The sequence below is a fragment of the Pinus tabuliformis genome, chromosome 3_1 (assembly GCF_031772625.1).
Source record: "Pinus tabuliformis cultivar Carrire ecotype Pingquan chromosome 3_1, CPIR1, whole genome shotgun sequence".
Classification (NCBI taxonomy): Eukaryota; Viridiplantae; Streptophyta; class Pinopsida; order Pinales; family Pinaceae; genus Pinus; species Pinus tabuliformis.
Genome location: NC_142301.1, coordinates 690,335,574 through 690,361,350, shown reverse-complemented (window position 1 = coordinate 690,361,350; position 25,777 = coordinate 690,335,574). Strand labels below are relative to the sequence as shown.

General features: G+C 35.9%; 1 pseudogene; it reads left to right on the top strand.

The window, feature by feature from the left end:
• Nucleotides 1-21,281: 21,281 nt before the first annotated feature.
• On the top strand, nucleotides 21,282-22,527 carry LOC149189012 (transcription factor SRM1 pseudogene; annotated as a pseudogene).
• The last annotated feature ends 3,250 nt before the right edge of the window (nucleotides 22,528-25,777 follow it).

Genomic DNA, 25,777 nt, shown 5'->3' with positions numbered 1-25,777 from the left:
TTTGAATGTTGTTTCTTCCACTTGAGTTTGAAGTGTTGCCTCTTCCACCTCTGCGTGGGCTTCTTCCTCTTCCTCTAGCAATTGACCTTCTTCTGCCTCTACCTTAACCAATTGAGACTTGTGCCTTGAAGGCATGCTCCAGTGAAGGGTTTTTTGCTCTATTCAATCTATGTTCAGGAGAAATTAGTGATGCATGAAGTTCATCTACTAAAAATTGTGAGAGATCCTTTGTCTCTTCTATGGTCACAACAATAGGGTCAAATCTTGCTGGCAAACTTCTCAAAATTTTCTCAACTATTCTCCTTTCCTCAAGTGTCTCACCATGAGACTTGATTTGAATAACTAGTCCAATTATTTGTGTAAAAAATGAGTCTATATTCTCAGACTCTTTCATACAAATTGTCTCAAAATATCTTCTTAGCATTTATAGCTTTGTTGTCTTTACTTTTTCCATTCCTTGGTAGGTTGTCTAGAGAATATCTCATGCTTGTTTGGACTTTGTTGCTACTACAATCCTTGGAAAAATGCTTTCATGAATTGATTTAAAAATGTAGAAAAGTGTTTTTGAATCCTTCTTCCTGTTGTCTCTTAACAAATCCTTTTTTGCTCGTGACAAAGCATTTTATGTTGTAAATCCCTAATAACTTGAGAAGAAAATAAGACCTTCATTGTAATAACCCAATAATCATAAATTTTTCCATTAAATTGAGGTATTTGAGGGTTAGTCAAGCTTGTGCTTGATGCTGCCATATTTGATTGTTAAATATACCCCAGAAAATCCGCCTTCAAAATAACTTTCAATTCTTGCTAAAAACTTACACTTTAATAAACTTTTACACATGCTCTGCTACCACGTAAAAGATGAGGCATATGGGCGCCTCCTTAAGGCAACACCATGAAAAATTATTCACACAATTTGAATTGTACAACAAAACAAAGTTAAAAAAAAAAAAAAAAAAACTCGAGAAAATTTAAGCAGGGCAAAAACAAAGTGATTGTGAGGTAAAAACTAAAAACAACTCAACAAAATATACAATGCTTTTGATTATGATTTCAAATACAAGAAAATTCATTCTCATGAAATATAGAGGCTACGGCTCCTTCACCAAGAAAATACATTCTCAAAAAAATATATTCTCATGATTTTACTAAAAATTCTTACAGAGATTTACACTTCACTAGTTGTTGGGCACTAATAGACTTAAAACCTAGCACTTGATTGTTTTTACCTACGCACCAAAAAATTGCTTCGTGATTTTCGCTCCTTACCTCTCAACCTTGCTTCCACAACTTAAAAAAAAAGCTTTTACGTGCCCACCAAAAAATCGCTTTGTGATTTTCGCTCCTTACCACTCAAGTTTGTTTCCACAACTTGAAAAAAAATCTTTAGTGCTTACCTATGTATTCAAACATACATTTTTAATATATTAATTCATGACAAGTGAAAGCATTAAAACATAAGATGGGTGATTGTACAAAAATAATAGTTTTCTGAGCTTGCGGAGTACAAATACCAGTTGCGGAATAAAAGTGACCATACGATTTAACAAGTCTGTATTAAATGCTTCTTTGTTGTTCATTACCTGATGAGTCTCGGAATGGGAAGTTTGTACTCCCACTCATAATTTCATTTAATTCATGTATTTCAACCTGCAAACAAATATATGTTGTGTGATTTGCTCATATACTCCCATTATGATTTAATAACTACAATAGTTGCAAACAAATATATGTTGTGTGACCCAACCATGTTTATCATACAACTTGTACCCTCCTCCTAACCAAGTCAACTTGCCTTTCTGAAGAAGCCGGTCCCCCAGTAAGAGCAAGAAAGGAGAATGTGCCTCAGAAGCTCTCCTCATGGGTGAAACCAACCTTAAGAGACAAGCTTATATTAGTCCAGTTAATCCCACTGGAGCCCTATGGACCAGATACTCCCATTATGATTTAATAACTACAATAGTTGAGATAAAAAAATTCTAACATATTTCACATTCCATTTTAGCGTTGTTTTTTATTCCTTCAAAACTGTCACCAAACAGTACATGAATTAGACAGATTTTATCATTTTCATGGTTTGTCATTCTCTCTCTCCCTTTAAAAAAAATTAAAACTAAAAAATAAAAAAATTATACTCTTTATTTCCTTGAGATTCACCCCTGGCCCCCAAGTCTCCTCGGCTTTCTGTTCAATTTCAGGAGTTGGGGTCTTAATATCCTTTTGGCTTCTTTGATAAGAAAACTAAAAAAAAGGAGTAGTCTAACAAGGTGGAGGAATTGCCCGGTTTCTGTTGCCGCCCGGAAAAATGTCTGGCTTTGGCCGTCGGAATTTCCTCTGCCCTTTTCCACCCTCCGCCACCTTTCTGCATTAAAGTCGTGGTCTGACAGGATTGCCCGATTTCCATCACATTCTTGCTATGGAGAGTTAATGCAAGTTTCAATTCGAATTTTCTGCAAACTGCGAGCTACTCCTTGACCAATTTGACTCGGTACTCCCCTGTAGCTCACCAGCTCACTAGAAAATTCACTCTCGGGCTCGACTCGGCGCCTGCAGCTCACCAGAACACTAGAAAACTCACTCCCAGACTCTGCAAGTCTTTCTTTGCAGATAATAAGGAAGAAAGCTTCTCTTCTCACGTCTATCATCAAATATTCTCTTCTACTTGGGACTGAGCTGTAGCAAGTCAAATCAAACACTTCAATTTGTGCTATGTGATTTCTAAAATGTCTGGGCCTCGTTGATGTCTTTTATTCCATTGCCTTAACGAGACTCCCATTGACAAGGAAAGCAGTTGTGTGCATTGTTCCAACCCATAAAAAAATTAAGTTTGTTCTTTTCCTTCGTCATTGACTCAACCCTCTTGATAATGTTGTGTTTTTTCTTTCCACAGTGCTGTTTTGTTACAGAGTACATGGTGCAAACACTGCTCTCTAGATCCCATTTTGCTTGCATAAGGTTGTAATCTCATTGGAAGTGTATTCACCTCCAGTGTCCGTACTCACACCTTTCTTTCATTACCACATTTTTTCTCTATTCCAGTGCTGAATTATGTGGAAGTCTTGTTTCTCTATTCCATTCTTGAATTTTGTGAAAGTCTTGAAGTCCCGAGACTTCTCCTTGAGGAAGTACACCCAAACCTTCCTTGTATAATCAACAGAGATTATGTGATAAATTACTTTGCTCCCCCAAGCACCTGCACCAACATTGTGCCACATATGTTTGAATGAATGTTGTGTAATGATGCTTGTGCTCTATGTGCTAGAATTTTGTCAAGTTTCTGTTTATGTTTTTTTACCATAGACACACGCTTCACAGAAGAAGTTGTTTGAAGTAAAAACAGGTAAACCAACAAAATCCACTCAACTTTTGAGACCTCATAAGTCATAACCCAAATTTCCAATACATTCATGACATATCTTTAGTTTACGAGATATCTAAGATTCATTTGTAGAATTAGAGTTTTACACAAACTTTCCATGGGTTTTTTTATAGATCTTTTATTGAAAGGATATCATTATTCTTATTTTTCACAAGACATTTGCCATCTTTGAATTGTACAATGTGGTGATTTGCAATCGCAATTTGTTCTATGGAAAACAAATTCCTACCCAACCCCGGTACACGAAGAATTAGACCAGTTGATCATTATATGATCTCTATTGTTTACTCTATCGTTTTTATGGTTTGCTGTGGTCATATGGATGATGATCTTCTCAACTTATGATGTGTTATATTGTTTTCTAAATGCTTGATTCTATAATTGACTATGGCCTGTAATATGTATAGTTGAGTATATGTAGTTTATGGTTCAATATGATCTATATTGGTGACGAAGCCATTGGATAATTTGTCAATATCCTTTACCCTAATTAATATACTCTCTCTTTTATGTGTGTGTACTTATCTTTTATTATTATTATTATTATTAATCTAAAGAAAAAAATTGTAAATTATATTCAGGAGGAAAAAAGTTTACATTCTGACTTGGGTACATCCCTCAGTATAACCCACTCTCTATTAGCGGCTACAAAGGGAAACCTTTAAAATGGTTTAGATGCTTGAAAAGACCACAAAATATATTCAGAAACTAAGCCCCAAGTATCCACATGTATGTCCATATAGTTTATAGATAACAGTCTCAAATCAAATTCAGAGGCGAGCTCAAACTGAGCTTCAAAAGTTCAAAAATAGAACTGAAGAACTTACTAGAAATGCATAAAGTCTATTCTGGATAGTCCACCTAGCGCTGCAAGATAAACTAGTCAGATATGGCTTTAATGCAAGGAGGTTGTGCAACTTCTCCTTCTAATTCAGACATTTCGCAGACGCCATCATTTTGGTCCAAAGCTTTCCTTGGTAAGTCTCCTACTTTATTTTTCAACTCCCTATAGATGTGAGAAATAGTGCAGACCATGAAAGCGCTGACCAGAAGTTTAGCCTGTTGACAGTGGGGTCTAAGAACTAGATTGCATATTACCAAAATGCCTAGAAATGCCATTTGTAACCAATGTTGAATCAGGCCCTGCAAGCTAGTAATATTTCTTTCCGAGAATCACTAAAGTAGATTACACCTCCAGCTCCACTAGATGCATGATTACCCTAGTATGTCCTTTAAAAACAGCCCATGGAGAAGCTTTGTCCACTTCCAGTACCAAGCTTCCTAGGAACTTTAACCAAAGGAGTATGCTTGATGCCATCATAAACATACATGATTTGGTGCTTTACCTGAGAAGGGGGAGCTTCCTGACCTTGAAATAGAAAATGTTTCTGGCAATCGAAATGGCCCAGGAGACAACAAGGGAACCATTTTAAACTTCTTCAAAGCTTTGTTAGTGAACTAGTTCATATAGTTGATCAAAATATTTTCTTGCCACAGTATCTCCACACCTCCTTATATATGCATAGTGTATGAGTAGGAGATAAATAGTTTCTCTATTACACTTGAAAAGTGAAAAGAGGCTAGGACCTTGCCATGCTCATTTATGCAGTACCTCCCAGAAACACTTTTTTGGCTAAAGCAAGCCACATGTAAACATGTGTTTTCATCTGACCTTCCAAATGGCCTTCACCACTAAACATTTCTCACCAATTTCATCACCAAACGTTTCTCTATAACCTGGTCTGATAGTGAAATAATTTGTAGCAATATTTTTAGACCATTTAAAGGAATCATATCTATCCCCCAGTCTAACAAAGGATAAAATCAGCTATTGAATGTATAGCTTCCATGAAACTGCATCTGGTCCCACCAGATTTACATGCTCAATTTTCTTCTAGCCGTTCTCCAAAATATTAATGGTTAATAGCTCTGCATTATCAACAATGAAGAGTAAAGCTTTGCTCTTGAAGTATATTTTGAACCATCTGCTGTCGAGTTTGATATTTTCCACAGCCCACCCAAGGGTCTGTTCACAATCTAACTCTTTTTCCATCCCCTCTTCTCTAGGCCAACTAATTTACCCACCAAGGGAAATGATAAAAGTTAAAACAAGTGCTTTCAAAATCGGAGAAACATTAGAAATATACCTTACTGGTAATCTCGTTCATTCCAGATCTAGATATTTATGTTGTATAACAGCCTACCATAGCCACCCCTCAGAAATAAGCCTCTGCTAAGTTTTCATTGCTAGTGCCTTGCCAATTGCTTGTTATCTTACAAACCCCACCCACCAGCACCCTTGGGTTTAGCTATTCTTTTCCACTATACTAAGGCAACTATCTCTTTCCTTTTTAGCTCTCCATCAGAAATGGAAGCAGGTCATTCTAATCTTTTCCAACATCTCCACATGAGTGTAAGCTAATGACTGCTGGTAAACAGGAACTGTTTCCAATATCGATTTAACAAAACTAAGCCTTTCTCCTATGAACAACCACCTAGTGCACCAATTTGTAACCCTTCTCTCAATTTTATGATATATCAAAGTACAGTCTTGGAAGTCATATTAACATAAAACACAGGTTCTTTAGGCCATGGTTGAAAGGTATTATAGAGTATGAAAAAACTCTGAAAATTGCGTCCTCTTGACCTTGACACACTTTGTTTAAAGAGAAAAGATTTTAGAGTATGTATTTCCATGCCAGTTGCAAAACAATACAAATCTAGTCTTGTTTGACTTATGGACCATTGCATTTGGATTAGAGCCCTCTATTAAGAATGTAACAATAGAATTCATTGAACCAACTCAATATTGTATCTATTTATTCTTTTGACTTTGGAGATCTCTTGCTGCTATTATATTTCATAAAATAATGCTACTAATAGTAACCAGTTAATTACATTTGGCCTTCATGGCGAGAACCCAAGCCCACTTTCATGGTTAATGTGTCTTCTATGTGATCCGTCTTGGTTGTGAGTTGGCATAGTGGGCACAAGTTGTGGATTATTAAATTGATTTCTAAGATGCTTGACATAATTGTAGGAATTCTGGCACCAAGAGGCTTGCATAGAAAAAAGTTGGGGCAATGATAGTTGTTGATGTTTTAGTGTAACAAACATTGTCAAGGCTTTAATGCTACTTTCGTTACTAAATTGGCATATTGAAAAACTCCTGTATCAACCACTCTCCTAATATTTCCCCTCAAATTAGGGAAATTCAAATTAAGGAGAAATCTAGATTTATAATACCAACATGTTATTGGAGGATGGCATAGGTGTAGAGGCTCTTCAATGTTTTTCCCAATGCTCATGTTGGGTTTAGCTACCTAACAATCACTCTAGTCTACAAGTTCTGTCTGACTATTTCTGGCAATCATCACTGGAATCTGGCTATACAATTGTTCGTGAAATTGTAGGTTTTCTTTTTGAATGCATAAATAGATTTGGCTCCATGAAAAACCCCTAAAACACTGGAACTGTGCAGATTCATCAGCTGAAAGCTGCAATTCCAACAATTTCTAACTGGATTTAGGCAAAATTTGTTAATAAATATGACCAAATATGGTCTAGAACATTGAATGTTTATACTTTGAATCTATGACTCAAGATCATTGTATCATCCCCAAAAACAGACAACTATGCTTGCATGATTGACCTTCTTGGCTGTTCTGGGCGCTTGGGTGAGGCTGAGAAAGGAGGCCATGAAGCTTTTGTATTGTGGGGACCTTCAGGTAGGGTATGTCACCTATGCCAGTCTCTTGCAGGGATGTGTTGACACAAAAGCCTTGGCAGAGGGTAAGTGGATCCATACCCATATGATAAAAAGTGGGTTAGAGCCAAATGTATTTGTAGAAAACAATCTCATCAACACGTATGCTAAATGTGGAAGTTTCAATGATGTGCACCAAGTGTTTAACAAAATGTATGAGCATAATGCTATTTCATGGAATACCATGATTACAGGTTATGCTAAACAGGGTGCAATTGAGTTTGCTTGCCAAATGTTTGACGAAATGCCTAAGAAGGACTTGGTTTCTTGGAATTCAATCATTACAGGATATGCAAACACTGGGGATGGGGAGAAGGCACTTGGTTATTTTGTCTGAATGTTGAGGGCAGGGATGAGGCCGGACCAGATCACTTTCACTAGTGCTCTTGGTGTTTGTGTTGGTACTGAAGTTTTCATTGCCTTTTCTTTGTTCTAACACATCTGTCAAAGGAATATTTCCTTTTAGGAATGCCATGTTCAAAGTGAATGAGGAAAGAAGCCACATCTTAAAGGAAATGCTTGCATCCCAAATTTTTTGCATCCTTTTGTGCTATTTATTTTTGTCATTATTGAGTGATTGATATTTTAGACCTCAAAAAAAGCATAAAAGAGGTTTTATATTTGTATATATGTTGGATAACTTTCTAAGATTGAAAGTTCGATTTTGATGTCCTTGCATATTGTTTCACCAGATCAGTTCAAAATGGGCAAGCGAAGCAAATGGCAACATGTCATGGATCTTGAGGTGCAAGATCTCAAAGGAAAAATGACGTTTTCTAGTAAATACTTGTTTGGATGGAAATAAATAGAAAAAACAATAGTATTGATCGAGTTGTTATAATCCCATTACGACGAGTTGCTGACTTTATCAAAGGAGAGGAAGAAAATCCTATTGCTCCATGTAAATTCATACGAAAAACAAAAAAAGAACCAAAAGAAAGAGCTACTGCTGCATTGCAATATGAGATGTGAGTATTTAAAATATGTATTGTTTAGATCTTTTGAAATCATGATTATCTTTCTTTGTATGTACTAACAATTTAAATTTTTGGTGTAGTTATCATTGTTCATTTGGCCCAGAGGAAAAAGGAGGAAATCTTTCAGCTAAACGAAGGACCTCATTTGTGCAGAAGAGGGGTTGCCAATGCCACTTTATTGTGAAAGTTATGCATGAAATTCCTGATAGAGCAATATCAACTTTCAATATGTATGAACATGAAGATGGGGAAGGTTGGGTTTGTCATGGTCAATGTAACACTTTATGTGAGACCAGGACCTTGCATAGGCTAAAGCTTTCAAGGGAAGTTATTGCATATGTAGAGAGTTGTTTCTTTTTGGGCATGCTTATTAATGTAGTGTATAGAACCCACATTAAGAGACATGTTGACATCGATGTGGCAACTCAAGATAGAGATTTCTTCTTATGCATGAAAGATATTGTAAACATCTATAATAGGTTGGCGAAGGGAAATTATCAACTTCACAAAAAGGATGAAATGAGTGTAAAATTTTGGTATCAAAAACATCGGGAAGATTTTTTCTTTTACCAAAAGCTCAATGGTGTGTAGGTCCCTTTTATAATAGGGATTCAAATAAAGTGGATGTTGGAGACAATATTCAAGCTATCGCACAATAACTTAATAGCCATGGATTCAACATTTAACACAAATAAATACGGAGTAAGTCAGATGCCAATGATTTATTGAATATATTTATTTAAGTTGTATACATTCAGAATGATTAACAACTTGTATTTGACTTTATGTAATGTTGAAAATGCCAGTATCAGTTGTATACACTCGTGGCATTTGATGAACAACAAAGCGGGGTTCCTGTTGCATGGGTTGTGGCATCACGAAACACATAAGATGATATTACAATATGGCTGGAGTAGCTCATGTGCAAGTGTTTCCAAGCCTGTCTTGATTGGAAAGTCAATGCTTTCATGGTTGATGATGCACTGGTTGAAATCAGTGCCTTGAGGTAAGTTTAACATTGTCATGATATAACCAAACTTGCATTTTTTCTAAAAATACCACACTAAAATGCATTGAATATGGTAGGAGGATCACAGGTTGTGATGTGATCTTATGCGTTTGGCATGTACGGAGGGCTTGGTTGAAAAATGTCAATCGGTTGGCCACTAGTTCTATAAAAGCCAAGGAGATGTTTAGTGAGTTAGGTTTCATCATGAAACACACTCTCAATTATGAAGTGGAAGATGCAATCAAACAATTTTTTATCAAGTTTGCAGATGAAGAGAAGTTCTTAGACTATTTCAACAAGAATTGGGTCACCGGAGATAAGATTCGTAAGTAAACATTTTTTCGTATTATATGCATTTTTTTCTTTTATAAAGGTGATATAGTGAGACTGACATCGTTTTATTTGCAATTAGGTATGTGGGTGAAAGGTTGTCAGGAGTTTCCTCATGCAAATCAAGAGACCAATAATGTTGTTGAGTCATACCATTGTTACCTAAAAACAACATTTCTATCTGATAGAAGGAAAAAATGTGCCTGGAGGATGGATTGGTTATTGCATATGCTACTAACAATAGTTGAACCTTGTTATTGGTTCAAGGAAATCTTAAAAGAAGAAGGGTTTATAAACAACTACAAGAGAGAATAGCAACTCGAATCATCGGTGGAACGAGCAAGAAAAATTATGGATACTGATTGTTGTCCTCATGAGAGCATAACCCGTGCTTATTGGGTGAGAAATCAGATAGATCGAGGTAAAAAATACCTTGTCACCTCGTATCGTAAGGATTTTATAACATGTGAATGTCCATGGTCTATCCGTGGAAACATTTGCAAGCATTTGAAAGGTTAATTGGTTGTATTTCCACTCGGATGATTCAAATCCATTGCTTCATCAGCATGCAGAGGATAACATATGCAATGACTCACCAGAGATCAATATAGAGCCTCAAAACCATGATGTAGATGTCGATGCTACTCTTATGGCCACAAATGTTGTTGATGCAGATGCCGAGGCACTTCACTTGGCAAGGGAGGAGTTTTTTAGCTATACACATCTCATTTTAGATAACCCTCCTACTACTTTGACGAAGACAATCCAGTTGACTGATATGCTTAAAAAAATGTTGGATGAAGCCAATAATTTTCACGTCACTGATTTTGACTTCACACTTGGATTGGGTTCTCTTGATCCATCTTTGAAGAGGAAGAAGAGTTTCCTTAGCCCCACAAAGAAAAGAAGAAGCAGCAGAAAAAAACAATGGTTTGAAAATTGATTTAAATGTTGATCCATCAGAATATGAACCATTTGAGTTTTAATACCTCAATAAGCGAGGACGTCATCGATCGAATAATGCCGTGTCTATGGTTCCATGTTAGTTTCATGTGTTGAATAGAGTCATGGTTTTAAATTTAAATATTTAATCATCACCATTCTTTAACATGTGGTATGTTTATTTTTATAGCAATGCAACAATCCCCAACCATGGCAATAACCCAAGATCAAAGGGAGATGCAAGACCATCCAACCTTACCTGCCATGCTAGGTACATTTGACACTCTTTCATTGTGTGTGCACATTTACCTTGATGCTCTAGAAAATTTCTTTGCGATAATGTTTGAAACTTTTCTAGGTAACTATAGAATAAGTGGAGAAGCATCATCTTCTACCATGACTGATCATCTATGGAAGGACTTCAACTCTAGTGGGAATCAATGAGGTATGCAAAATAATAGATAAGCTAGGTTTTCATGGCGTTGTTAGGTGGCCCTTTTTCATATGATAAGTATATTTATGTTTTCCTATTGTTATGTTGTTATGAAAATACCTTTTTCATAATATGTTCATGCTCATGCTATTATTTTTTCCCTATCCATCATGCTGGATGTCAAATAGAATCTCTTTACTTATTTATGTTCATGCAACATGTTTGATTTTTATACTTAAACATGTAGTTAGTATGTTCTCATACCTATTTTCATGGTTCGATGTTTATTAGAGTTATAGATCTTTATATTTTACATCTTTATAAAGTTATGGTTAGATGGTCAAAGGCCAATGAGGTTTGAACCTTATCATTGCGTTTTTTGTTGTTGGATTTTTGATTCATTGCCTATAGTCAGAGATCTCGTTGGATTTTCATGACTTCATCAAGCTGATTTTGCCTTCATGGAATAGTATATGATAGCGTAGTAGATTGTTATGTTATTTTTAACATGCCCTCTTCATGATTTGTTGATATTCACTGAATGATGTTCTGTCCTTTTATGCTTGTGATAAAGTGTTAATTGTCCTATTTCCCAAATCAACATTGGTTGTTATCTTTTAGTTGTGTGTTCGATGAAAGTGTTTATTTTGATCTTGTGTGCTCATGTATATATGCATGTTGATGTTTTTGGTCACATATAGTTTATGGTCTGCTAGGATAATGATGGTGTTGATTAATTTTCAAAATTTTAACGTGGATGCTCTTTTTTTTTAGGTGGTTCTACAGTTCTGCTTCCAACCAGGATTGTCTATGCATTGAACGTCAATGTGGAAGACATAAATTCTCAGCCAAGCACACAATGTGGTATTTTTCCAAGCATGCAATTCTCATCCAAGCACACAATGTGGTCTTTTGCCATGCACACAATGTTTATCTGTATAAATATTTTTTGTTGTAAAACGCATCATGGAAGTGATGGTCATGGTTGAAGGCTTGTATTTTATCTAGTCCATGGTTTGCCAACTTTCAGTTGTACAACAAGTGATAAAGTTGTGATAGATTAATTTACTTTTTGTATAAGCATCATTACATGAAATGATGCTCTGGAAGCACAAAGGAAGTATTATTCAATACTGTGGCAGTTTCCATGGTCATGAGGAAACAGTTCTAGCATTTTGTAATAAATTGAATATAATGAAATCCATTGCAGTGAATTTCTTGCTAGCAATCTGTTATATTTCTAAACTTTTGATGTTCAGCTCCACTCCATTTGGTAATCAATAAAATACAAGTTTATGAGTTCTTTGATGGAACCTCAGAAAAAGGCACTATTGTGAGTAATTTGCATATGTCTGGAAATCAAATTGTTGAGACGATTGTAGGATTGGGAGCTAGAACAACTATGAAGAATTCATGACATTAAGGTTTCTACTCAAATGTGCTCTGAACAACAATGTTTCTCAGCTGCAGGTGTTTAGGGATTCTAGATTGTTAATCAGTTGGATGAATGGCAGAGGACAACTGCACAAGATTTCTTTAAGACTTTGGGTGATCATTTAAAATAAGTTGCAAATTCATTTCAGCCTGTTACTGACACTCATGTCTTTAGAGACCAAAATATGACAGCAGCCGCATCATCAAAGAGGGACTACAAGTAGTTGCAGGGAAAATTATAATCAAAGAGAACAAGAATGGAGTTATATTTGTCTCTGAATCTAATTTTTAATAACGTTCTACAGGAAAAGATCTTGATATGGTTCAATCATATTGTTCTGGAGTGCGTTAGATTTCTCTTTGTGCTAATTAAATGGTTTTGTATGTACAAACCTGCGTGGCTTAATAATCTTTTTAGATCTTTAAAAATTTACAAGGCAAGAGTAGTTTACTCTTTTTTTATTTTTTTATGGGCTACTAAGATGTCTAAAAGTGAAGTCACCTATGAAATATGTAATTTCCTTCTTGGAATGAAATGGCAATTTTTTCTTGAAAAAGATTGAGGTTTGGAAGAAAAAACTTAATCATGAGAGAGTAACCTTCAAATGCAAGAGGGTGCATTGAATAAGAATCCTCGTGAAAGGAAGATCAAAATGCAATCTACATGGTGGAAGGATGTTAAAGGGCAACATCGCTTGATAGAAGTGGCAGACTAAACAGTGGCTGATCTACAAAAAGAAAATGAACCATATTACTTGCTTAGGGAAGCAGGGGTGAAAAGGGGAAAAGGGCACCACACTCAAACGGGAGCCTAGGAAGAGAGAGACTTTTTTCTAGATAAATCAGATGCAATGTTCAGGGCCAGAGGTCATCCAGATGCATATAGACATGAGCGATAACACAAACAAAAAGAAACCCTTTCAGCAAAGAGGTGATTTATAAACCCCAGGGACTTGAGATCTAGTTAGAGATACTAAGATTTAGTTTCATCTCATTGTATGTTGCCTAGGAAATATGTTGGGGCATTAGGTATCTTACCTTTGTTCTATTTTAAGAGAAAAGTGGATTAGTAATTTTGTTCATGTTAGAAGAAAACATATACAAAATCTTTAAAACAATGGGGTAATATAATGGCCACTTATACATAAAATACAAGATATGTGTGCTAACCCTATTTCATTTTAATATTTGATTTATTGCAATGTCATCATAAAAAAGGGCATGCATCAATTATTAGTCCATCCAAAAAGGTAACCAAATTCTGCGAGGCATTCCATATATGGCTTCTTTCAATAACATACAGTTATAAATAAACAATAACACACAGAACAGAAACTAGCCAGGAATTCCTTTGAAACAAATATATACAAAGCGAAAGCTTGGCATTTTCATCTTACATGTTGATGAAGGTCTTCTGATTAAATACATACAAGGACATTTGACATTATAGCGACAAGGAAGGCCCTCCAATGACAGTCCTCTTCTTAGACAAGTCAAATTGTATGCCTAGATGTCGAATGCTGAGGATCATGCAATTTCAAACCTGAACCTTGATCAACATCTTTTGCATGTTATAAAACTCCAGGTTATAAGTTAAGAATTTATTGGCTGCAATCAACTGATCAATATTTATTGCAATTCTTATTTTTACATTTTCTGATACTACAAGCCATCTCCATTTCATACTTCCTCAGAAATGCCATCTCACAAACTGTTTGAAATTGTGTGGAGGATGGCAGAGGATATGGATACCTCTGTCAAAGTAACTGAATACTGGTACATCCAACTCTTATTGCACATTGATTATGTGTTCAAGATTTACTACATCAGCCTGTCCTTGCAGACGAAGAGCCATTTCAGCTTCTGCCATTGCTTTCTGCAACATAAAAATAATTAAAGACCACATTGATCATAGAAAGGAGATGCTGATAAACGTGATGAGTTTTAAAAGCTTCAAAGAATATTCTTCATCCTAGCTATTAATTATAGTTTATACCAAACTCCCAATCAAATTTACCCAACTTATCCTAATAAAGTTTGACATTTAACAGATTCCCTCCAAATCTCATAAAGCTTTTATCATGATATACATCCATATAGTAGTTTACCTGTCTCTGTCTTCTTTGTTGTATAATACTCAATGCATGAGCCATGATGTAACACAACAAGAGAAATCCAGCAACTCGAAGAATGAAAAGCTGTTTGAGTTTAAATAGAGGAATCCCATGGTTAATATAAGAAATAAATAATAACAACTGTGGAGAGGAAATTGAAGAGAATAAAACAGGCATTTTCAAATAAAAATATCATCAGGAACATCAACTAGTCCTTAAAATGAGTCCTTACAGTGAAAAAAGTTGTTGTATCCTCATCTCCTCCAGAACTATTTATGGCAAGTGCATGTCGTAAAAGCAGAAGAGCCATGAGCTGCCACGAAAAATTAGACAGAGAGTTATTCAGAAACAAGATCTGAAGGATGTAAATGAAGTAAAAAAATCTTTAACACTACAAGGCTTTCTAGTGAGCTACAAGGCTACTCTACACGCCTTCTAGATCTGAAGGATGTTAATGAAGTAAAAAAATCATTAACACCACATGGCTTTCCATTAAGCTGCAAATTATGATTTATTTTTTCATCGAAGGATTTCAGTTTATTAACAAATAAGAACGTTAATGGTTTTTTAAAAAATAAATGAATTGCAACTTTGAACGAAAAAGTGCAGATGATGAAGAAAGCAAATGGATTGTGCATTTAAACACAGTGTGGAAATCTGGGCTCTTGTCTTGGTTGGTGGTCTGTCAAGGTTTACATTTGAAGGCTAAGCTCGTTAAGTCTAGCTTCACAGATGCATATTGTCCACAATGTGGCATCACTAATATGGGTGAATAAAACCTAAGAGCTATCTACCGATTTCAGCTAGACTTCTGATCCAATTTCCCCTAAACCCAACTTTGACACAAATTATCAGCCACTAGATAACTCTAAGTATTAGACTAACAGTTCCTGAGCTCTTAGACTTATAAGGAAGATGAATAGATATGGTAACACAACCAACACTTGAGGCAACACCTTCCTCTAGAGCCAAATTCCTAAACACAAATCCAATACACAGACCATGCAACTGGTACCAACAAATAGCCCAATGAGAAGATTTAAACATACTAGAGATATGATACCTGTCAGATTGATGCCGCCAGGATGTCCAATGTAGTCACCTGCTCTCTAAAATCCCACATGGAATACACACTATAACTCTAAGCTCTTCCAATTTTGGAGCATGGGTAAATGCTCACATGTTGCTAGTATTAAAATGCATCCTTTGAGCTCCCATATCCAAGCAAGGATAATGATGTTTTCATTGCTTGCTCATGTGATATTTGATGTTGATGGTTTTAAATGCCAATCCAAGGGGATACACAGGGAATAAAATAGGCGATGCTACCCCTATTTTTTAAGACTACACTAAGCTCTAAAATCATGGTTACATTATCCCATTAATCACAATTAATTTGAGGTTCCCCTTAGCATGGAAGGAGGAGATTTCCTGAAAGAGCTTGTCTCCCTTTTAGTCATGGTAATCTTGATTTCCAACTTCTTGTCCATTGGAGTCACTTTGCCAATCATGGCTCTAATGATGACCATAGAATTCCCGACTATGTTCAAAGATCTGATCTCCTCTTCCTTGGCTATGAGGATGCCTCGCAGTAGGCCCCTACCTAGTTGTTGATGGCATGTTCTAGGCCCCACACATATAAAGCCACCATATCTACTCTGGGATTGAGGATAATCCCCCTCACCTACCACCCTTGAAAGATAGATATTCGTTGTTGCTAAATGGCGTATGTTTATGAATGGGCTGTAAAATATTTTTGAATATGATGGACCAAAGTTCTAAACACAATATTCGACTAGTAATGTTTTAAATATGATACACAATTATTAGAGAGATAGTGTTGAATATGATAGAAATTTTTGGAAATTTGAAATTGTTAATTCACATCATACATGGCGTGCTGTAATTATTTTCATGTTAATAAATATAAATATAATTATGTTTATGCTAAATCAATACCCTATATATATATATATATTTAAATCTATGAGGGGAAAAGGATAAGCTTATTCCTCCAACCCTGTATAACATCTTCCAAGCTTGGGTTTGCTATGATGAAAATGTCTGTATTTGATCCCACTGCTGTTGAGACTGGATACTAATGACATTAGTCATGCTAGAAGTATTTTTTAATTCTAACATCAATTTTATTGTTTTTATTCACTTATAGGAACTTAGGGGTGTAGATTGCGGGTGCTTTGTGATGGGTTATGCTGCCTATCATAATTTCTTCCCCATATGGGATCTAGATGAATATCGTCATCATGTTTTGCAATCATAATGTATATGTTTGTCATATCTGTCATATTTCTTAAAGGTAAGTTTTTGGCTATAAATTGAATTTTGAGGGAGGTTAAAATGATCTCTAAGCATCTGAAATAAGATGGTTTACTAGTTTGTAATATTTAATGATTGCAATACAATCTTGCATGTGTAATAAGCTGGTAAGATAGCGTTTGCTATGCAATCATTGCATGAATGAAGTACCTGTTGATGTCTCTCTAAAATAGTAATTAAATTTCTATGGCTTTGACTATCATTGAAAAGGTTTTATCATTAATCATGCTTGTGGTGTTAATATTTATATCGCTTAGATCATGATGGAAGAAATTGTGTTACCCATAATGCTTATGGTTTTTGTTCACCATTAGTTTCACTTTCTCACAAATAGTTTGAGAATGAACAACAAAATTAGTGTTGCCCTTGATTCTTCTTGCTTTGCTCTCTCTTAATTGTTTTCATTCCTTATTATGAGAAGAATGGTTGAAATATAAATAGAAGCCATATATGATGCACTTTCTTAATCTCGTCATGAAACTTTTGGTTTCTTGTAAAACATAAGATCTGATAACAATCACATCATATTAAAATTGTTAACAATATGGACAACGTTAGACAAATTGATTTTCAGGTTTCTAAAGATTGCAGAAAGGATTTGATTACTTTCAACAATACTTGATTTTTTTTTTTTTGAATGGAAAATCTAATTTGACAATAACAAAGTCATATTTATATTTTTGAAGTTCTTTAATAAACTTTTTGCCATCTTGGTTAAACATTTACGATCTTCGAAACTACATGGCTTGGACATTTTTCGGAAAGGACCAATTGTATCATTGAAAGTAATCACGTGCACTCTTTGGTGTTTGCGATGTGAGAGCTTATTTTATCACACAAACAAAGTGATGCTTATGAATATGCCTCTAAGATCCTTATCGAAATTTTGAAAATTTAAGTTCTTTAAGCTTAGACATAATTGATAGCAATGTCAAAATACCAAAACTACCCTATATTTATCCACATTTTATAAAATAATGCAAAGGATCTAAACGGATTTCTATTCTCGATAGAAAATGTAGAAGTTTTTTTCTTGTACTGTTTCTTGTCGCTAATTGCAAGTAATCCTCTTAGCTCTCTTACAAGAATGGCCAGAACACCAATTGCATATTTTCTAGTTTTTATCTAAGAATCCATTTGTAGAGGAAAAACTAATGCAAGATTTGGAGGAAGTGGAGTGGTCACATGGGAGATTTAGCATAATAGACCATCATGATGGATGTGATTTCTTGGAGAAATATTGACATTTCCTTACTTATGACACACTGAGCATGAGCAAGATTTGCTTTGATTTAAAAAGACTAGGTCCTTACTATCATGATAAATCCACAAGCACAAGATCTGAAATACAGAGAAGTCAAGCCAAAATAGAGTTGTGATCTGGGAAAACTATTGGGATGAAATCCAAGGTGTAGACAGGAAGAGTGACTGGGTGATTGAGAAATAATAGTGTTATTAAAAATAATTTCCTTATAAACATAGTAAAGAAACCTTTCATCACTGATCAACAACGAACAAACAAATCAGATAGCATATCAATATCTCTCCAGAAACAAAGATCTAAGAAGGTGTTTGGAAGGATCAGACAACACCATACTGTATTAATGATAATCACAAAACCATGAACCGGTTACTTTTCTCAAAATACATTTGCCCATGTACATGGAATATATTACATTTGTCCATAAATTTGTCTCCCATACAAAAAACCGTAATCATTGCATGTTGGAGAAAAATAAAACATTAACAAGTTCCTCTTTAGTGAAAGAAGCATGTTATGATAGACCCTAGAAAAATGATAACAACAACCCATTCGCACAATGGGGATTTATATTGATGGTGATCAATGATTTCTGTTGCAGTGGATGTTGATCCTATGTCATATTTGACATCTACATATGTGCTTAAAAATGCTCTGGACATTATATCAGTGGACATATTTTCAGTATCTGCAGAGCGATTGATGGTAAAATGTTGAAATTGACAACTCCAATTTATTGCTTCCTTATGAAGAGGTTTTAAATTGTCCTTCTGAACTCGATAGATGCCTTTCATCTGATTACATATCAACTCCAAGTTGGTGAAGACTTCAATATCATTGACATCATGTTGTTTTTCCTCTTTTAGCCCTTCAACAAGGGCAATGTAATATGCCTCATTGTTTGTCGTCATTCCAGGCACTTCTCTCTTTCCATGAAATAAATAATTTGTTGCCATATTGTAAAGGACGAATTTAATAACTGCTCGACCTGGATTTGGAAAGCATGACACTCCAATGCATAAATGCCACTTTTGCGCCATTTTTTACACTTCAAAAACTTGAAAAATAAGATAACAATAAATTCATGTTAAACAAGTAGAAAATTATCTATTTCCTAATTCTCAACATGTTTTTCAATCATATATAATTCAAAAAAGCAAATAATTTGTGTTCATTTACACTGCAACACTTTCAATACTGGCAACTATTATGCAAAAAACACATCTAGCAATCACCACTTTATTGGAATTGCTTGCAACAAAGAGTTGGATATTTTTGTGATTTTTTTTTTGATATATTTATTGATAACATGTCCTTGTATATCTACTTTTGTCAAGCTTATAAAAAATCTGCATGACTAATCTCCCTTTTCAATTATCTTATATTGCCACCCTTTTTAGCCTATAATATAATATTAAGTTTCTTTTAGTCCAATAAACTATAATTTTCTTAATTGACCTCTAGGGTATGTGCGAAGTTGTTTTAGTGTTAATCTGAAACTCTTGAATGAAATAGAAAATATTATGTCATCTCTGGGTATAAATTCAACACATTCGTCTTTATTTATACTTTAGCATTCCAATGCTAGTAAATATTCTGTATTTTGTTGATAAAAATAAGTTTTTATATAGATGAAATGCTCATAATAGGACCCAAATACATCTATGAGTTTTAAAATAAATGATACTGAATTAGGCTTCTCTGGTTTTTGAATGCCATATGCAAACTCAAAAAATATTTATCCTTACCGATTGTCCATACACCAAAAGCCACATAACCCTAGACTAATAGAGCATTGTCTAAGAAAAATATGATTCATGTATATGCCTTATGTGTGACAGAAATGCCATTTGTCATATAACATCACAAGAAACTTATTTAGCCACTCTACATGAACGGTTCCTTCACACTACACTTGTTAAGGGTTGAACTTCATCAACAAAATTTGGAACAACTTTTCTATTACAATTGGGGGATAGGGGATCCTCATAATCTTGTCCATCTTAATATCTAAACAAGCATGCATTTTCTTTATAAATTCAAATTTTCCTGCTCTTCCTTCTCAGGCATGCCAGGAGGGGGAATTTGCTTACGCTTCTTTAGGCATTGAGCAAAATTGACAAAGCATCATACAAAACATGATTTCATTCTGTTGTTTCTTCTTTTCTGTAGACTTCGATTAAACTTTAGATGAGTTGGCATCCTTTTTCTGCTGTTGCGAAACTGATTTGGCATGGAATTGCCAAATCAATTCTGGTTCTTTCCTCTTTGTTTCGGATACCGTGGATTTGTAACTATACCACAATTTCCAATGCATGTCATGCACCTCAACTTGAAAGAACTGAGTTAAATATAAAGTAGAAGACAAGAATTCATAGTTGTGAGCTTGTTCTATCCCTAAAACATCTAAAACCAACTAAGTTACAGAAAACACAATTAGTTTTGAGATCATGATGTAGTATAAACATTCAATGTTCTAGACCATATTTGGTCATATTTATTAACAAATTTTGCCTAAATCCAGTTAGAAATTGTTGGAATTGCAGCTTTCAGCTGATGAATCTGCACAGTTCTAGTGTTTTAGGGGTTTTTCATGGAGCCAAATCTATTTATGCATTCAAAAAGAAAACCTACAATTTCACAAACAATTGTATGGCCGGATACCAGTGATGATTGCCAGAAATAGTCAGACAGAACTTGTAGACTAGAGTGATTGTTAGGTAGCTAAACCCAACATGAACATTGGGCAAAACATTGAAATGCTCATGTTCCCTAAGATGCTTCAGGACAGTAAATTCTTTTTATTGATCCTGAAATTGCTTTGACACCTATTTATCTGTTGGCCATTCTTTGTTGAGATAGGAAATGCCCCTTTATTGAGTAAATAATTGAGCTAGTTTAGACATGCAAAGTCAGATATATAAACTTCAGTACCAATTTGTGTTCAAAAGCAGGCTCTGCTTGAATAAATTTGGGATTATATTTTATATGCAACATTATCAAAGCTGGCCAGTTGGCACAAACTCAATCCCAACTTCATTGCAACCTTGAATTTATTCTTTTCTTCTGGACAAAGCAGGATCATCATAATGTTTGGTGGGTGGCTTTTCTTGTTTCTTGTCTTGAGTTTCAATATTCGTTGCATTGATGCAACCTGCTATGTATTTTCTATGTGGTCTTGGTAAGGTAGGTTTGTTCTATTGATGTTGCGGGAACTATTGGTCACTCTTCCAATCTTGAGGAGTTGCTATGGGCATAAGCAATATATGCTCCAGTGATGATGGTAGACTCTACTGAATATGGGCACTGTCATCTATAGACAGATGCAGGATGCCTGCTCAGGAACTGTTTATGGCAAACAGTAATCCACATGTTTATTTGTTCTTTTTCTTGAACACTTGCCGTAAAATGTAGTAAAGATCTGTTAAAAGTGCAGTTGAGTTCCATAATAATAGGAATGGAAAGGTCTGCCATAAAAGTTTTAGGATAGGGAAGGAGGTCATAGAGTATGCTTGGTTGAACTTTATAACTGAGTTATGCACATCATGTTCTTGCTGAAGCAGGTTATTTCTGCTTGGACTGGACAAGTTTCGTAAAGGTGACTGGCGTAGCATCTCTAGAAATTGTGTTATATCTAGGACTCCTACCCAGGTGGCTAGTCATGCTCAGAAATATTATAACCGTCTGAACTCTGCAAACAAAGACAGAAGACGGTCTAGTATTCATGATATCACTAGCGTGAACGATGGAGACACATCAACACCACAGGGACCTATCACAGGTCAAGAGAATGGTTCCGCAGGAGCTGCGGGAAAGCCTCCTAAGAGTTTGTCTCAGCCATCTCTACCAAGAGTTGTTGCATATGGACCTCCTGTGGGTCAACCTATTGCTGGGCCTGCTAGTTCTGCTGTTGGTACTCCCATCATGATTCCTCCTGGACATGTTCCTTATGTTTCAAGTGGACCTTTTCCAGGATCAGTAGTTCCTGGTACTCCCATGAATGTTGTGCCAGTTGCATATGCCATTTCTCAGCCAACAATGCATCAATAGAAAGAATGCAATTGCTCAAAACTTAAAAGCGAGGGACTGAATCTAACTTGTACATGTAAGTGTGCTCTTTATGTTCCCTTATGGTGTAATGTAGGAAGCAGCACTGCTCTGTCAACAAATCTGTATATGCTGGCAAACTTGTTTATTGTTGTCATTAAGGACCATGTGTTTTAGAGGTGAAAGAGTTCAAGATGTTCTTCTGTACAAAAGAGTGTTTGAGATGAAATTCATTATATCTCTGTGTCAGATATTGATTGATAGAATTGGAGGCAATGGCCCTGATTTTCCTTCAAATCTGGTGCAGTTTTAGAAATCAAGGAGCTGTCAACCTAAGGTCAATAACCTCAAACTTCATGAACAAGTTATGTATATTCAATATTGACAGATTGGTACACGGTGCACTGAAATGTCAATTTCATTTGATAATTTTCTTGTCTTTTTGAAACAAGGAAACTGAGTATTGTAATACAGTTCAGGAAGTTTGTAGGTTTGCCATTTCAAATTTAAGCCAAGTCATCCTTATCATTTTGCTTCCATGGCAGAAAGGTTGTATCTGTTTTGTTTCCATTAAAGTGGTCCACAAATTAACCTGAAAGATGGTCTTTCTGGGTTTTAAGAGCTGCAAATTCTCATTCTGTATTTGATGTTATGATTTGCCACGATCTGAAATACTAAGTGTTATGAGCCTAAGGACACTTAATTTTGGCATTCTCTCTTGTGACTGCCATCTTTCTCTTAGGAAGACCAGTGTATTTCTATTTTTCAGCACTTGTTCTTGGGCTTTGCACTTTCTCTCTAGCACACTAGCCCTATCTCTCCATAGGGCATATGTGAGGACGCTATTTCAGAATTTGGGTGAGATCGGGATTCATTGTTTAATCTGTTAGACCCTTACAAATCTCAACAGAATGTGCATCATTGCTTTGATATTTAAATTTTAGACATAAGTTTAACCAATCAACTCGACAGACAGCCATGTCTTTAATGATCATGATTTTAACAATTAATAAATGTAACAAAAACATTACATCAGTTCACATCAAAAGAATGTAATGCAGTTTGCTATAAATATATTAAGTTCCTCATAGGTAACATAATTTCCAGCTTATACTTCTTCAGTTTCTCAAATAGATCATATCATGTCTGGCTAGAAGAGAGGCCTTTAACCAGCATTGTAAGCAGCAAGCTGTCATTTTTTTTAAACCTACTGCAGAGAGAAAAACTTACCTTGTAAAATCCTGCAGGGTCAAATCAGACACAACGGTGTAAAGATGCCACTGCCTATTCTTAGAAATGTAAAAGACTAAAAGAACAGGCACAATCGGTCTAACAAGCAGCGTCTCTTGGATTTGAGCTATCATATATTGGATTCAACGAAAAGATTACTCCTTAAGGATCCGGGGCATGTGTGTATTAAAATAATTGTGAACACAACTAGTTGACCAATTAATCAGGGATCCATTAATGTCCAGCCTATGATGACACTCGCACGAAGACAGCCAACAACAACGATACAGTGCAGAAACTACACATAACAAATAATACGGTAGAATTAAATAGATATATTAACAGAATCTTGGATTATATGGCAACCATTTCAAACCCATATAAGCTGGTCTGATAGGCCTATATTTCAAAGTTTATATAAAGAAATTTAACAAACTTGAATGCAAAGCCAAGATGAAGTGCAGGTTGGCATATGGTGTTTGCCAGCAATTAATGATGGAGTCAAATCATGAGAACAATGTGTTTGCCAACAATTTGTCATTTGTTCATTTCATGAGAAATCACACAGCAAATACAAACCCCAACATGTTCATTGGTTGCAACCAACAAGAAAGAAACACTGGACTCTATTCCCATTGAGGGCTTGCATTCCAGTACGTATCTGGTCATCATCGTTTCTGTCTTCAGACATCTGGCCATTTCATAAATTGCCCTGAATCAGAGGGGTTTTCATTGCATTGCATTTCATTTTCTACTGTCTTGGTAACATTAAGGAATGGCTAGACCATAGATGCTGAACTACCCAATTGGGAAACCTATACCTGGCGATGTTCAAAACTGGTACAATCGGTTTGTGCGGAGAAGAAATAAAAGGCAAAAGGAAATCAATTTATTGAGCATAAGTGGTCTGATCAGCTCCTCTCTTACTTCTATAATTTGTGTTGGACGTAAATTGCGATGTGGAAATGATAAGAAAACATCGACCGTGGTTCTGAAAGTTGTTAATAGAAGGAGAAGGAGATAAATAGAGCATTATAACTTGGTGGGATAGATAAATAGAGCATTATAAATTGGATGAATGAACCTGCCTGTCTGTCGCCTGGGTGGTGAGCTGCAGAGCCTGGGAGTGAGTTTTCTGGTGAGTTGGTGAGCTGCAGGTGCCGATTCGAGCCCGACAGTGAGTTTTTTGGTGTTTTGGTGAGTTGCACGTGCCGAATTGAGCCCGAGAGTGATTTTCTAGTGAGCTGGTGAGCTGCAGGGGAGTGCCGAGTCGAATTGGTCACGGAGCAGCTCGCGGTTATGTGAAAATTCGAATCATAATTTGCATTAACTTTCCGCGGCAAGAATGCGATGGAAATCAGGCAATCCTGTCAGATCACGACTTTAATGCGGAAAGGTGGTGGAGGGCGGAGGAATTACCGAGCCAGACGTTTTTCCTGACGACGACGGAAACCGGGCAATTCCTAATTATATTTTTTTATTTAATTGAGATTCGCCTCAACCCGTCTCCTCGGCATTCTGTTCAATTTCAGGAGTTGGGGTCTCATTATCCTTTTGGCTTCTTTGATGGGCCTCTACTTTAATGCGGAAAGGTAGCGAAGGGCGGAGGAATTACCGAGCTAGACATTTTTCCTGGCGATGACGGAAACCAGGCAATTCCTAATTATATTTTTTTATTTAATTGAGATTCGCCTCAACCCGTCTCCTCAGCGTTCTGTTCAATTTCAGGAGTTGGGGTCTCATTATCCTTTTGGCTTCTTTGATGGGCCTCTGCTGATGGTAATTGCGGATGTGGGGCCCTCATTAAGCTCTGTCCTAGCAGGGAATTTCATTTTTTTGGAACGGCGGTGGCGGCACAAATTGTCGGGCAGAGGTCGTAGGGATTATTTCAGAGCGCTGTCTGGCTGGCCATTGACTCCATAAAGATCGTCGGTGATTTAAAAATTGTCATTGGTTAGTTGTTGGAGTGGAATTCTCTAGAGGTTGCACTGCTTCACTATTTGGATGACATACATTACTATTCTTCGCTCTTCTTTTAATGACATATCTTTCCTCCACCTTTACATGAGAAAAATGTGGAAGCGGATGCTCTGTCTAAGCGTGTGATTTCTCTTCCTCCTGGCAGAATGTTTTTTGAAGTCTTGGTTGATGGGTACATTTTCCATTTGGGCTCCTTTGAACTCTGATTTCTTCGGTTGATCGGACTCATGGATCCTTTTTCTTTCCTGCCTGTTGATTTTATGGTGTTTTGCGGTTCTGCTTGGTCCTCTTTGATACTGTTTTTTTTTTTTTGGTCTGTCTTTTTTGTCTGGTTATAAATGCATCTCGTTTTTTGCCTTGCTCCTAAATTATGTAACTTCTTTTACTTTAATGAAGAAGATCTGTTTTTTTCAACTGAAAAAATTTGTTGCCAGAAGCAGACAATACCTTTCTTAGTAGAGCTTTGTGGTTTAAATTTTGAGATTTTGGGTTTTACTTTTTCGAAGATAGGTTTCCTGGTATCTTTCCTTTTTTTCCT